Genomic DNA, 14,973 nt, shown 5'->3' with positions numbered 1-14,973 from the left:
ACTTGTCGCTGGCCAGGGTTGTCAGCAGGGGCTCAATGGAAAGTACAAACAGGGTTGGGCCCAAGGGGCACCCTTGCCTGATGCCTCTCGTGTACCGAAAGAAGTCCGTAGACGTGCCGTTCACCGCGACACAGCTTCGCAAATCGGAGTACAGAAGCTCAACGACAGCCACAAACTCCTGCGGGAGCCCGAAACGGCGGAGCACTTCGAAGAGGTACGTGTGTCTGACCCTGTCGAACGCCTTTGCTTGGTCGAGGGACAGGAAGGCACCCGTGACTCTCTTCTGGGCCGCGTATTCGAAAACGTCTCGTGTGGCTGTGAGGTTGGCGAACATAGACCGGCCAGGCACGGCGCAGGCTTGGTGGGGAGCGATCAAGTCTGGCAAGAAGGTCCTCAGCCTGGTGTTGAGTATGGACGCCACGATCTTGTAGTCTACATTGAGTAGAGAGATCGGGCGCCATGACGACAGTTCTCGTGGGGGTGCACCGTCCTTGAGGATGAGGGCTATGCGCCCCACGCTGAAGGAGTCGGGTTTCATGTGCCGCTGGAGGACCATGGTGACCACGGCCAGGAGCGGGGCGCACAAGACGTCAAAGAAAGTCATGTAGAAGCTGGCCGTCAGTCCGTCGGTGCCCGGAGCCGAGTTCGGTGGCATGGCTCGGATGGCTATGCGGAGTTCCTCCTCCGTTGCTGGACCACACAAGACTGTGCACTCATCTTCGGCAAGTCGAGGCAGATGCGAACACAGACCGTTCATGAGAGCTGCCTCCGGAGGGGGGCTGCAAGAGTCCGGCTCGCGGAAAATGGCCTCAAAGTAGTCACGGCACTCCGCCTCTATCTCAACGGGGTCGGAGATGAGGCTGCCGTCAGGGCGTTGCAATTCTGAGATCCGGAGAGAGCCGTTCCCACGTGCTTCAGTCAAGTCTGGTCCCGCTGGTTCCCCCGCAGTAGTCCCTTGGTCGCGTGGTTTGCGCACGTATTCCCGGAAGAGGCGGTCGTGCTGAACTTGCAGCGAGTGGATGTAGTCGCGCATGCATGCCGTGAGGTTGTCCGCGTTCTGTACTATCCGCATTCGGCGGAGTATCTCGTTCATTTGTTGCGTGATACGCTTCTTCCTCACGCTGCCTTCTTCTTGCAGGAATGCTCTCCATCTCGCTTTCAAGTCGTCCCATACATCCGGGCTGGTGCAGGGGGTAGCCTCAATCGTCTCTTCCAGGTACGAGGATATTCTCGGGGCGCTCGTACGGTCTTGAAGGAGCGCCGGATCGAGTCGCCAAGCTTCATTTCTTGGGTGACGGCCAGGTGTCCCCCTCACTGTTGTTACCAACGGGAGGTGGTCAGTTCTCTTCGCCAGTCCTTCAGGGAGAGCGAGGACTTCGCACGCCATGATGGAGTGGACAAGGCGTTCAGGGACGTAGGCTCGGTCGAGTCTGCTGGCCGTGGTCCGAGAGGTCCGAGTGGGGACGAACTCGTTGCCGTGTGCGTGTACCCATGCGTCCGTGAGCCGCAGGTGCCGGAGGATCTTCACCAGCTCTTTGGCGTGGTAGGTCGAGCCCCCTTGGCCCGGGCCCTGGACGTCTCTTGTGGAGTCCACGACACAGTTAAAGTCGCCGAGAACCACGTGAGGGGCGGGCTCCAGCAGGTAGCCGTGCAGCTCCTTAAAGTACGGATTGGTGTCCGATCTGGTAACCGGCGCATAAACGTTCACGAAGCGCACCTTGGACCCGTCGACGAAGACGTCGAGCACAAGTGTGCGCCCATTCGCTCCGAAAACACAATGCGACTTTCGCCGGAACCTGTCTGTGACGAACACGACACCAACCCCGCAAGCCCTCGCGGATGTTAGAGAAAAAAAGCCGTCAACTTGGCAGTTGCGCCTGAATAAGGTAACATCGAGCGGGGAGCGGAAGTTGGTCTCCTGCAGAAAGAGGAGGTCGATGCCCTTATATCGGGCGAACGTCACTACAGCGGTCTGTTTATTCCTGTCGCGAAAGCCGCGTATGTTTAAAGTGGCGAACCATAGCGTGGCCATGATCCGTCAGTTGAGCGCCTTGTCTCGCTTGAGGCGAGAAGGAAAGCTGAAGGGCGAGATAACCAGGCGAGCTAGGCATCAGCGGAGCGCGGGCGAAGGGGAGTGAGGAGGATGCGCACTAGAGGGAAAGGGCCCATCCGGGTGAGAGAGGGACTGCGGGGGGGGGGGGGGGCGAAGAGAGTGGGAGAGCGGATGCGAGGCGAGGCGGGAGAGCGGAAGGCGGCGAAGCCGTCGGAGCAGGCGCGCCACTTCGTTTTTCGAAAAGCCTTCTCAGGACTTGGGCGGCAGCTCCCGTTTGCCCCCACCCGCTTGCTCAAGCTTCTGGGACTTCGCATGTGGCGGGGCGTCGCTATCGCTGCTTTGGCCAACCGGCCCCGATCTGCGCTGCCGGGCATCCTTGCTAGCGGTCCCCTCGTCAGCCGCACGCCTGTCGTCGCCAGGGCGTCTTCGCGAGCGCGAGCGCGACCGCTGTTCGAGGCCAGGGCGCGGCTGGTCCGCCTTTGCATCGGATTTCCTGCTTGACCGTGTAGGTTGGGCGGGGGAAGGACAAGTCAGGGGGGTGTCGTTGCGCTCGCCGTCCTCGGGCAGCACGTAGAACCCCTTGCTCTTAATGGGCAGTTCATCTTGAGCAGGGTCTCGGGGACGTGCCTCCAGGTCTTCAGAGGTGACTAGCGCTAACACGTTGGCCGGCGTTGGCAGGATTGGGGAAGGGGCCCTTTCCAGTTCAGTGACGTCATCGGCGGGCGCATTTTGTACTGGTGGCGAAATTGCGCGGTCCACCTGGCCCGACGGGAGTGCCAGCGGTGAAGGAGGGGCGGACTGCGCGGAAGGGGTATCCGAGAAACTGGAGTCTGTTTCGGAAGGCGTGGCGGTAGCCACTAGGTGGGGCTAAGTTAGACGCGTGGTCGGAAGTCGAGGGGAACCCACGGGCGGCCGACGCGTAGGATCGCCTTCTGAAACATTCCCTCGTCCCGTGGTGACCCCCACAACGCTTACATTCGCTTGTACAGCCCTCGGTGTCATGCCCGAAAGTTCCGCACCGTTTACAAAAAGGAGCGGAGCATGCCGTCGCCATGTGGCCCACTTCGCCGCAGCGTGCGCAAACTCGCCTCATACCGCGGTACTCGAACATTACGCGGTGCCCTGCGATAGTCGCGAAGTTTGGCACCGGTTTGCTCATCTCAATCTTTATAACCCTTACGCCGTTGAGCTTGTTTTGGCGTGTGGCCACAGTGGCGAACGATATGCCCCTCACTTTGCAGTACTGAGCAAGGGCGTTGCTAAGTACCTCGTCGGACAAGTAGGCGGGGTACCGGTAGGCATTTACGTACGTGACCGGCGGCCCTACGGCCTCAACCGGTACGTTTTCGCCGTTAACCCGCAACCCTTCCGCCACCATTAACCTTGTCGCCTGACTGGCGTTACGCGTACAGACGAGGAACCTAGCCCCGCCCATGTGCTGAAGGACAAACACTATCTTCCCCAGATACTAGTTCTACCGCGTCGATAAGGTCATCGATAGATACGTCGCCTTCGGGCGCTGTGAACATAAAGCAATTCTCCCTCACCGGGAGGTCGGACGTCGACGCCATTCTGGTGCGCGTTGCCGCTTGCTGCCAGGAAGGCGTGGCTGGTATAAACTGGTCTCGTGCAGGCTAGCTGCACACTGGTAGGGCTGCGGCTTAGCCGAGGCGGGGGCCGCACGGGTACAGGAGACGCCGGGTGGGTTGCAGGAGGACTCCGTGACGGCGGGCGTAGACCGGGGGCCTTGCTTCACCAGGCATAGGACGGGTGGGCGCCGGACAGGGAGGTCCGAAGCCCAGGGCGGCGGTCGCACGTGCGGGACGGCGATGCCGCGTAAACTGTCTTTGAAGACTTCAACCCCGGGGTCGACGTCGGCGTGACGTGACCCTGGGTCTCGCGCGAAGACGCAAAAGACGGCTAGCTCGACAATTGGTCTAGCCAAAAGGCCGAGAAGCGATGCAATTCATTAGCACTTAATTAAAATCCATTCTTTCACACCTCGTACTTAGTCCTGGCCAAAAGCCAGGCAAACAGTAGCAAAGACATTCCGACGTCCACCCATGCACAACCAGCATTGTGCACCGACAGCGGCGGCGCTGGCTTCACGGCATTGCTTTTATCCCTAGTCCGCTTGAAGTTTCTTGTTTCGCTTACAAACATGTTAAAACTGAAACCTTCTTTTTCCTAGAGGTCAAAGCCACGCGTGCTTGCTTGCATGCGTACTCTCGAATGTAACCATGACGTCACACCAAATGCTTGCCGGCGAACATTATCAGGCATGTCGCGAGGGATGCTACAGCACTTGTTTTAAAAACTGATGCATAGTGTACATGTCCAACTCGGGCACCAAAGCCTGGAAGGAAAAAAGAAAAAAAATGACTTTGCAAAATGTAACTACGTCACCCATCCAACATGGCTTCTACGCTGGCTGCCCAAGCAACGCCTCTGCAACGACGCCCACAATCATCGGCAAAAAGGTGTTGCCTGTGGCTGCTTCAGCGCGCTCAACGTATGCCTTGCAAGTTCCGACGTGGCGGAACACCGCACCGAGGTCGACGAAGGTCCTGCCGTAAAAGGCAGACCCGGGAATGCGTGCGAAACGTCTACCGCGTGCGTTGTGAAGCCGGTGAATGAAGGGTCATGTGGCAGAAGGTGACGGAACGTGAGTGTGCGACATGCCGCTGCGATGTCGTTCAAGCGTTCAACGGGCCAGCAGGCTCTGCCTGTCGTGGTCGAAAACGCTTGTCCAAGTTTTGCTGATTCCGAGGGGTAGGAGTGCTATAGTGGCGTGTACGAGGCGCTGGTGCGGCGCTCCGTCGATCGTGCCAGACGGACATGAGGCGGCAAGAAGGCGGTCGTCAAGTGGTCGCGGAAATCAGTGGAGAAGTACTCGCCTGCGCTTTTCGTCGAATTCCGCTGGGTAAGGTGCGAGAAGACTCGCGACAGACGGTCTTCGGGAGACGGGTGGTTGCACAAATGCGACCGTGCGTCAACGTGCAGCCATATTCGTGGATTATTTCGCCCCCATTACGATAGCTTCGTCACAGCGCTCGCTGGGGTTGCTTGTTTTTGTTGACCTTCACTTGTGGCTCACACCCACTGTGAGGGATTGGCCGGTTTGTTGTTCTGCTTCTTCGACTTCTACATACTAGGCTTAGTGAAGCTGTGAGGAGTGATGAGTGGGTACAGAGGCAAAGCACAGCAAAGCGCGCCCGGGGCGTGATCTCACGTGTCCTGGTTTCCACGGCGCTTCAGGTACGTGCGTGGTGCGTCCGTACGTCTAGTGCGCAATTTTCTTGGAACTTCCAGCAACTGGCAATTCCGTTGAGGTGAGCGTGCGAGGATGTTTGTTGTAATTAACGAGAGCCAACGGTGGATGAGCTGGTATGAGATGGTGTTCAGAAATGTAGTGTGTGATCAACAAGGCGATGTCCGTCGTGGTGGTCTAGTGGCTGTAAGGTACTCGGCTGCTGACCCGCAGGTTGTGGGATCGAAACCCGGCCGCGGCGGCTGCATTTCCCTGTGGTCAGATTAGGGTGCACGTTAAAGAACCCCAGGTGGTCGAAATTTCCGGAGCCCTCCATTACGGCGTCTCTCATAATCATATGGTGGTTTTGGGACGTCATACCCCACATATCATCATATCGTCATCAAGGTGATGGCTGAGGGCGCCAGCGAGGTAGCTGACCGCGTGGCAACGAATTACAGCCACCGCTGGCAGAAGCTGGGACCCAGGTCAGTGGACATAGAAAAAGCACATCGGGGCTTTGCCGCTCCACCGTACAGCAGGTGTGTGCGGGGTGGGTCCTGTGGCGTTCTTTGCGATTTTAATTTGTGATGGGGAATAGTGTAGATGCATAGACGTGGCGAGAGCACGCGTCTTCAGGTTAAGACGTCGCGTGAAGATGTGAAATAAAAATGCCTTCGTTTGTCACTGCAACTGTAAACAGAAACACCAACAACCATTTCTAGAGGCTGTTTTATTTTTCGTTCCGAAACGGGTGAATTGGAAAAGCGGAATTAGCTTGGCACATACATACACACTTCTACACACATACATACACATCGTATACACACTTCTAGCTTGCCTCCGAAACAGTAATAATAAATTACTCAATAGTTTTATTAATATGAGTAGGGATGTTTAAAAAAAAATAAAAACTAGAGTATGTACGTGTGAACATAACCAAAAAAGGGGGGGGGCCTCCAATTATGAAATTTTCACAGATACATTTATTTTCCCACAGCAATCGTAAGTGTAAACACAGCTAGCGCACTCCCCGCACGCGAATACCGCGTCAGCCGGGGCGGCGTGACGCCACCGTCTCGGACACTCGCCGCACCCACGCCGTTTACCTAGATATCCTTGGTAAATTCGAACTCTCTTTCTGTCATTGAATTTATTGTCGAACACACCCCCGCAGGGGTGAGTGGGCCGATCCCGGAGGTAGTGCAATACCGGGCCAACCCGTGGCGGAGGTGAAGCAAGCTTCAAGCACTCCGCCGCATTGCAAAAATAAGTTTAAAATCTTGGATCCAAATAGGATCCGTATCAGATATTAAGCTGATAAGAACAGATACTACAACAAAGAGAAGTTTATTTACTTCAAAACAGGGCAAGTTCAGGTCACGTTGAGACACAATACGCGGCCGCACTTTGGCCGGGAACAATTCAATGGAACAAAAACACACAAATTTTGATGTAAAGGACAGGGCACTCGGTAAAATATAAACACTATATACAATTTGGTTTTTTTCCACACGTTCAAATACATGTACAATATACCTATGTACTGATATACATATACAAAAAAACACATCTACAGATATTCTACATTACATTGACCTTATATACATGAAGGAATACAATATTGTATGTACATATTTACAGTTTCGTGATAGCTTGGTTCTTTGACCAAGGGTGCCGGGGAGAAAACAAAGCGGTGGGGGGAGGTTAGTAGTGAATAAGGGGGGCGTGAAGCTTCCCGCCCCTTACAAAAAAGAATCTTGTGTGCCAGCGTCTGAGGAACAAGTCCTCTCCGCTGGCCTCCAGCTCTTTTGACAGGTGGGCCCATAGCAGGCGTCTGATGCGCGAAAGCGCGGGGTACGCAGCCCGTACAGGTTTCCGACGTGCCTCAGCCAGCGAGCGTCTCTGCCAAATTACGAGCATCGGGAAGGACACCACTAGCCGCGCGAAGGCACCCTTGTTTCGATTGTGGCCTGGGGGAGGGCGGATTCGAAAACAGTGGGCAACCATGCGCCACACTGGTTTTGCCGCCACGCACTCGAAGAGTGCATGGTTTTGTGTCTCGGTGCCTTGGCAATTGGGACAGCGGGAGTTCGGCACGATGCCTAACTTGTGCAAGTATGTCCTCGTGGGCAGCACCTTCCAGGCTTTTTTGAACAAAAAGTCCTGCGCCTCACGCGGGGCACCGCAGAGGTGAGCAGATAACTCGCGCTTTGCTTGCTTGGCCCTTCTTTCTTCATCGCCACTCAGCTGGAGGCGTGAGAGGTCTTCGATTATACGCGCTGGTGGGTCCGCGTCAACGTCGCCAGCAGGCAGTTCTTTGCAAAGCATTCGCGCTGTCGCCGCCGCTGCCTTGTAAAAAGGCGCCGGTGACTCGGCGAGTGGTCCTGTAGCCCGGTCCACCTCCAGCCAGCCAAGCCTTGTGCTGCACCAGTAGAAGAGCAGCTTGCGGCCGAAGTAACTGCTGCTTTGCGCGAGCATGCGGGCGGTCTTCAATGCCAGTACCTTGCTCAGGGTCAGGGCGTGCGGCAGTCCCAGGCCCCCCTCGCTCACTGCCATCTGCAGCAAGCTCCGCTTAACAAGGGGTGGCTTGTCGTTCCACATGAAGGCATTGACTAGTTTGTTCAGTTCATTTGCCGTCCTTGTGGGAATCGCTGCCACTCGGCTGGCATGGGCAGCCAGGGCGAGGACGCTGGTCTTTGCGGCAACTGCCTTTTCTCGCAGCGTGAGTTCTAGGAGCTTGGCGCGCTCAACGAGGAGGTGGGCACGGTCTAGAACTCGTGACCACGTGGTCGACGCCACCCCTTCGCAGGAGAAGTACACTCCAAGCACCTTGACGGTGGAGACCACCTCAAAACCTCCAATTGCGCTTGCGGGGAAGGGGCCGAAAAGGAGAGCCTTACTTTTGCCCTCGTTCAGCATGGCGCCCGACGCTTCAGCGTATGCGGCGAAGGTTCGTCTGAAGTGCTGGAGGCTGCGCGAATCTCGCATGAAAAGCGAGATGACATCCGCATAGGCCAAGACTTTGAGTTCCTCCGTACCGGTATGCGGCAGGCCTCGGATGTTCGGGTCACAGGCAAGGGACGTAAGGAGGGGCTCAATTGACAGCACGAAGAGTGTAGGGCCTAGTGGGCACCCCTGCCTTATGCCTCTTGTGTACTCGATGTTGTCTGTCATGGAGCCGTTAACAACGACTCTGCACCGCAGGTCTGAGTACAGTAGCCTGATGACCCGCACGAAGGTCTCCGGGAGGCCGAACTCACGGAGGGTCTGGAACAGGTAGCTATGGCGTACCCAGTCAAATGCCTTCGCTTGATCAAGGGAGAGGAAGGCCCCTGACACTCTCTTCTTGGTGGCGTACGTGAACACGTCTCTGGTCATGTTCAGGTTCCAGTACATCGATCGGCCTGGGACGGCGCAAGCTTGGTGCGGGGCGATGACATCAGGCAGGAAAATCTTCAACCGGTTGTTGAGAATGGCGGCCACAATTTTGTAGTCACTGTTGAGTAACGTAATTGGGCGCCATGATGCAGGATCGTTTGACGGAGCGCCGTCTTTTAGGATGAGGGCTACTCGTCCCGTGCCAAAGGAAGCAGGTTTCGCGTGTCCCTCGAGCACAGAGTTCACCAACGCCAGCAATGGTGCAGCCAAAGTGTCGAAGAAAGTCGCATAAAAGCCCGCGGTGAGGCCGTCCATTCCCAGGGCTGACCGCGGTGGCATAGACGCGACGGCGGCTTTCAGCTCTGACTCTGTCACGGGGCTGCACAAGGTCGGGCATTCGTCTTCTTCGAGGCGATGTATGTGCTTGCAAAGCTCCTTCATGAGGGAAGGTGTCGGGTAGGTCGCGTCGGGGTCCGGCTCACGAAAGACCAGCTTGAAATAGTCGCAGAATGCCGCGACAATCTCGGCCGGGTCCTCCGTGAAGGAGCCGTCGGGGCGATTTGCCTCAGTGATCTTAGTGGAGCCATTGCCGCAAACGTCTTTAAGGTTGACCTCCTTCGGCTCTTCTGACCCTGCCTGTGTGTTCCTACGGTCTCTGGTGGACGCTCTAAGCAACCGGTCGTACTGCGTTTTTAAAACGTCGAGGTAGTCCCGGGTGCAAGAGGTAAGGTTATTGGCGCTCTGAACAATGCGCATTCTGCGCAGAATTTCATTCATTCTGGCGGTGTGGCGCCTTTTCCTTTGCCTTCCTTCCTATTGGAGGAGCGCTTTCCAGGTTCCCTTGAGGTCGTCCCAGGTTTCCGGAGTGATGTGGGGGGTGGCTTTTATTGACTCCTCGATCAAGGGCTGGATCGCCCGGGTAGACTCGGGATCACTTAACAATGCAGGGTCAAGGCGCCAGGACGCGTCGTCCGGTCTGGGGCCGGGCATTCCTCTCACGGTCGTGGCCAGTGGGGCGTGATCGGACGCGTTGTCTAAGTCGGCTGGTACCCGAAGTACGTCGCTCGATGTCACCCCCGGCAGTAGCAAGTCGGGAATATGTGCCCGTTTAGATCTAAACGGCTGGCGGTGGTTCGCGAAGTTCGAGTCGGGCCAAACTCGGCGTTGTGCAAGTACACCCAGGCGTCCGTGAGGCGCAAGTGGCGGAGGGTCCTTACCAGCTCTTTGGCATGGTATGTAGAGCCTCCACGTCCCGGGCCCCGGACGTCACGAGTCGAGTCAACAACACAGTTGAAGTCTCCCAAGATGACGTATGGGACAGGTTCCGCCAGGTTGTCGTGGAGTTCCCGGAAGTACGTGTTGGTGTCAGTCCTCGTAGCGGGTGCGTAAACATTCACGAAGCGGAACCTACGCCCGTCTATGAGGATGTCCAGGATCAATGTGCGCCCGTTGGCTCCGAAAACACAATGCGATTTATGGCGGAATCTGCCCGTGACGAAAACAACCCCGACGCCACAGGACCGGGCGGTCGTCAAGGAGAAAAAACCTTCGACCCGGCAGTCACGCTGAAAGTGGGCCACGTCAAGGGGGGACCGAAAGTTGGTCTCCTGTAGAAACAGGAGGTCGATGTGTTCGTCCTTGGCGAAGGCAACTATCCGTTTTTGCTTCGCCTTGTCGCGGAACCCGCGGATATTCCACGTTGCGAAGCGGTGCGAAGCCATCACCTAGGCTGATAAGGCGCGCAACAAAAGAGCAGTGAGCGGGAGAGGGAGCAGGCTCTGCCGGGTGCGCGGGCGAGGAGGGCCCCTGGGCTGCGAGAAGGGGAGAAGGGGAGGCGTGGTAAAGTAGAGGGAGAGGGGGCGGCGCATCGCTGCCGGCAAGGGTACTGGAAAGGTGAACTTAGGTCCTGGGGGCGAGGGCTTGGGGTGGCGGCGGCTCCCCTTTGCCCGTGCTGGCTGCCTCAAGCTTTTTCGTTTTCGCATGGGGCGGAGCGTCGCTGTCGCTACTCCGTCCCTCGGGCCCGGATCGTCGCTGTCTTATCTCCTTAGTGGAGGCTTTCTCGCACTCCGCTCGCCTATCGTCGTCGCCGTGTCGCCTACGTGATCGCGAGCGAGTTCGTTGCTCGCGGCCGGTCGTCGTGTGGCCTGCTGTGGCGTCAGCTTTGCGACTTGAATGAAGTGCCTGGGGGGATGCAGCGGGAGCCACTGTACACTTGTTACTGTCATGTTCATCGGGCACAAAATAGAAGCCGCGGCTCACAATGGGCGCGTCTTCGAGGGCGGCGTCGCGCGTGCCATCTTCCAGGTCGCGGTTGGTCACCGGCGCTAGCACGTTGGGAGGCGCCAAGGGGGTTGAAAGAGGGGCCTGGTCCGGCTGGGCTTCTCCGGCAGCTCTTTTAAAAGCGGTAGCCGGACTTCGGCAATCTTCCAGGGCTTGTAAGGGGGAAGCGGTGATGTTGGTGGCGAACGCGTCGGAACCGACTCGAAGTCGCTTGACTCAGTTCCCGATGTCTCGGAGTTGGCGTCGTCGACCCTTTCCGGCCTCTCTCCTTCGTTGCCGGACGTGGTTTCCGTGCTGCTGCCGGTTTGCTGCTCCGTGTTAGTATCGGAACTTCCGGGGGCGAGCTCCTTTTCCGTCGTGCGGCCGGCGGTTCTTGGTGTAAGAACTTGTAGGCGGGACGAACCGGAAGCCCTAGATGAGGGAGGGCCGCTTATGTTGCTGGGCGAAGGAGCAGGGTCGGACAACGAGGGGAATCCGCGGGCGATCGACGCTTATGAGCGCCGCCGGAAGCACTCTTTTGTTCCGTGTTGGCCGCCGCATCGTTTACACACCTCAACACAACCTTCTGTTTCGTGCCCGAGGGCTCCGCAGCGTTTGCAATACGGTGCCGAGCACGCGGAGGCCATGTGCCCGACTTCGCTGCACCGTGCGCACACTCGGCGCATTCCGCGATATTCGAACATTACGCGGTGCCCCGCGATTGTCAGAAAATTGGGCACCGGGCGGCTCATTTCTATCCTAATGACTCGTACCCCATTTAGCTTTGTTTGGCGCGTGGCTACGGTAGCAAAGGTGATGCCCTTCACTTTGCCGTACTGGCTGAGCGCGTTGCTTAGGATCTCGTCCGGTAAGTAGGCTGGATATCTGTACGCGTTAACAAACGTAACTGGCGGCCCTACCGCTTCAACTGCTACGTTTACCCCGTTGACTTGGAAGCCCTCGGCTACCATTAGTTTTATAGCTTGACTAGGGTTGCGGGTGCATACCAAAAATTTCGCGCCCCCCATATGTTGGAGCACAAAAGCACTGTCCTCCCCCGCCGTTAATTCAACCGCGTCAATCAGGTCATCAATCGAAACATCTCCCTCTGGTGCATTAAACATAAAGCAATTCTCCCTCACCGGGAGGTCTGGAGTTGACGCCATTCTGGTGGGCGTTGCCGCTGGCCGCCAGGAGAGCGTGACTGGTAACAATACTGGTGTCGTGCAGTCTAGCTGCACTCTGGTAGGACGCGGCTCAGCCTGGGCGGGTGCCGCTCAGGACTTGGTAGTGCCAGGTGAGCCGCAGGGGTGCTCCGGGACGGCGGACGTTGACCGGGGGCCTTGCTCCTCCTCCTGGCATGGGGTAGATGGGCTCCGGGCAGCGGGGCCCGAGACCCAGGGGCAGCAGCCGCACGTACGGTGCGGTGATGCCGCGAAGGCTTGTCTTGGAACTTGAACCCCAGGGGCCGACGTCAGGGTGACGTGACCCCGGGTCTCGCGCGATGACGCCAAGGAAACTGCTCACTCGACAATTGGTCTAGCCAAAAGGCCGAGAAGCGATGCAATTCATTAGCACTTAATTAAAATCCATTCTTTCACACCTCGTACTTAGTCCTGGCCAAAAGCCAGGCAAACAGTAGCAAAGCAATTCCGACGTCCACCCATGCACAACCAGCATTGTGCACCGACAGCGGCGGCGCTGGCTTCACGGCATTGCTTTTATCCCTAGTCCGCTTGAAGTTTCTTGTTTCGCTTACAAACATGTTAAAATTGAAACCTTTTTTTTCCCAGAGGTCAAAGCCACGCGTGCTTGCTTGCATGCGTACTCTCGAATGTAACCATGACGTCACACCAAATGCTTGCCAGCGAACATTATCAGGCATGTCGCGAGGGATGCTACAGCACTTGTTTTAAAAACTGATGCATAGTGTACATGTCCAACTCGAGCACCAAAGCCTGGAAGGAAAAAAGAAAAAAAAATGACTGTGCAAAATGTGACTACGTCACCCATCCAACATGGCTTCTACGCTGGCTGCCCAAGCAACGCCTCTGCAACGACGCCCACAATCATCGGCAAAAAGGTGTTGCCTTTGGCCGCTTCAGCGCGCTCAACGTATGCCTTGCAAGTTCAGACGTGGCGGAACACCGCACCGAGGTCGACGAAGGTCCTGCTGTAAAAGGCAGACCCGGGAATGCGTGCGAAACGTCTACCGCGTGCGTTGTGAAGCCGGTGAATGAAGGGTCATGTGGCAGAGGGTGACGGAACGTGAGTGTGCGACATGCCGCTGCGATGTCGTTCAAGCGTTCAACGGGCCGGCAGGCTCTGCCTGTCGTGGTCGAAAACGCTTGTCCAAGTTTTGCTGATTCCGAGGGGTAGGAGTGCTATAGTGGCGTGTACGAGGCGCTGGTGCGGCGCTCCGTCGATCTTGCCAGACGGACATGAGGCGGCAAGAAGGCGGTCGTCAAGTGGTCGCGGAAATCAGTGGAGAAGTACTCGCCTGCGCTTTTCGTCGAATTCCGCTGGGTAAGGTGCGAGAAGACTCGCGACAGACGGTCTTCGGGAGACGGGTGGTTGCACAAATGCGACCGTGCGTCAACGTGCAGCCATATTCGTGGATTATTTCGCCCCATTACGATAGCTTCGTCACAGCGCTCGCTGGGGTTGCTTGTTTTTGTTGACCTTCACTTGTGGCTCACACCCACTGTGAGGGATTGGCCGGTTTGTTGTTCTGCTTCTTCGACTTCTACATACTCGGCTTAGTGAAGCTGTGAGGAGTGATGAGTGGGTACAGAGGCAAAGCACAGCAAAGCGCGCCCGGAACGTGATCTCACGTGTCCTGGTTTCCACGGCGCTTCAGGTACGTGCGTGGTGCGTCCGTACGTCTAGTGCGCAATTTTCTTGGAACTTCCAGCAACTGGCAATTCCATTGAGGTGAGCGTGCGAGGATGTTTATTGTAATTAACGAGAGCCAACGGTGGATGAGCTGGTATGAGATGGTGTTCAGAAATGTAGTGTGTGATCAACAAGGCGATGTCCGTCGTGGTGGTCTAGTGGCTGTAAGGTACTCGGCTGCTGACCCGCAGGTTGTGGGATCGAAATCCGGCCGCGGCGGCTGCATTTCCCTGTGGTCAGATTAGGGTGCACGTTAAAGAACCCCAGGTGGTCGAAATTTCCGGAGCCCTCCATTACGGCGTCTCTCATAATCATATGGTGGTTTTGGGACGTCATACCCCACATATCATCATATCGTCATCAAGGTGATGGCTGAGGGCGCCAGCGAGGTAGCTGACCGCGTGGCAACGAATTACAGCCACCGCTGGCAGAAGCTGGGACCCAGGTCAGTGGACATAGAAAAAGCACATCGGGGCTTTGCCGCTCCACCGTGCAGCAGGTGTGTGCGGGGTGGGTCCTGTGGCGTTCTTTGCGATTTTAATTTGTGATGGGGAATAGTGTAGATGCATAGACGTGGCGAGAGCACGCGTCTTCAGGTTAAGACGTCGCGTGAAGATGTGAAATAAAAATGCCTTCGTTTGTCACTGCAACTGTGAACAGAAACACCAACAACCATTTCTAGAGGCTGTTTTATTTTTCGTTCCGAGACGGGTGAATTGGAAAAGCGGAATTAGCTTGGCACATACATACACACTTCTACACACATACATACACATTGTATACACACTTCTAGCTTTCCTCCGAAACAGTAATAATAAATTACTCAATAGTTTTACTATTATGAGTAGGGATGTTTAAAAAAATAAAAACTTGAGTATGTACGTGTGAACATAACCAAAAAAAAGGGGGGTGGCCTCCAATTATGAAATTTCCACAGAAACATTTATTTTCCCACAGCAATCGTAAGTGTAAACACAGCTAGCGCACTCCCCGCACGCGAATACCGCGTCAGCCGGGGCGGCGTGACGCCACCGTCTCGGACACTCGCCGCACCCACGCCGTTTACCTAGATATCCTTGGTAAATTCGAACTCTCTTTCTGTCATTGAATTTATTGTCGAACACACCCCCGCAGG

The 14,973-nt window shown here is 56.3% G+C and overlaps 1 pseudogene; it reads right to left on the bottom strand.

The window, feature by feature from the left end:
* Nucleotides 1–6,481: 6,481 nt before the first annotated feature.
* Nucleotides 6,482–6,653, bottom strand: LOC142766209 (U2 spliceosomal RNA; annotated as a pseudogene).
* Nucleotides 6,654–14,973: the final 8,320 nt, after the last annotated feature.

The sequence above is a fragment of the Rhipicephalus microplus genome, chromosome 6, assembly GCF_043290135.1.
Source record: "Rhipicephalus microplus isolate Deutch F79 chromosome 6, USDA_Rmic, whole genome shotgun sequence".
In the NCBI taxonomy this organism is placed as follows: Eukaryota; Metazoa; Arthropoda; class Arachnida; order Ixodida; family Ixodidae; genus Rhipicephalus; species Rhipicephalus microplus.
The sequence above is the reverse complement of the archived record's forward strand: the minus strand, read 5'-3'. Positions and strand labels throughout refer to the sequence as shown.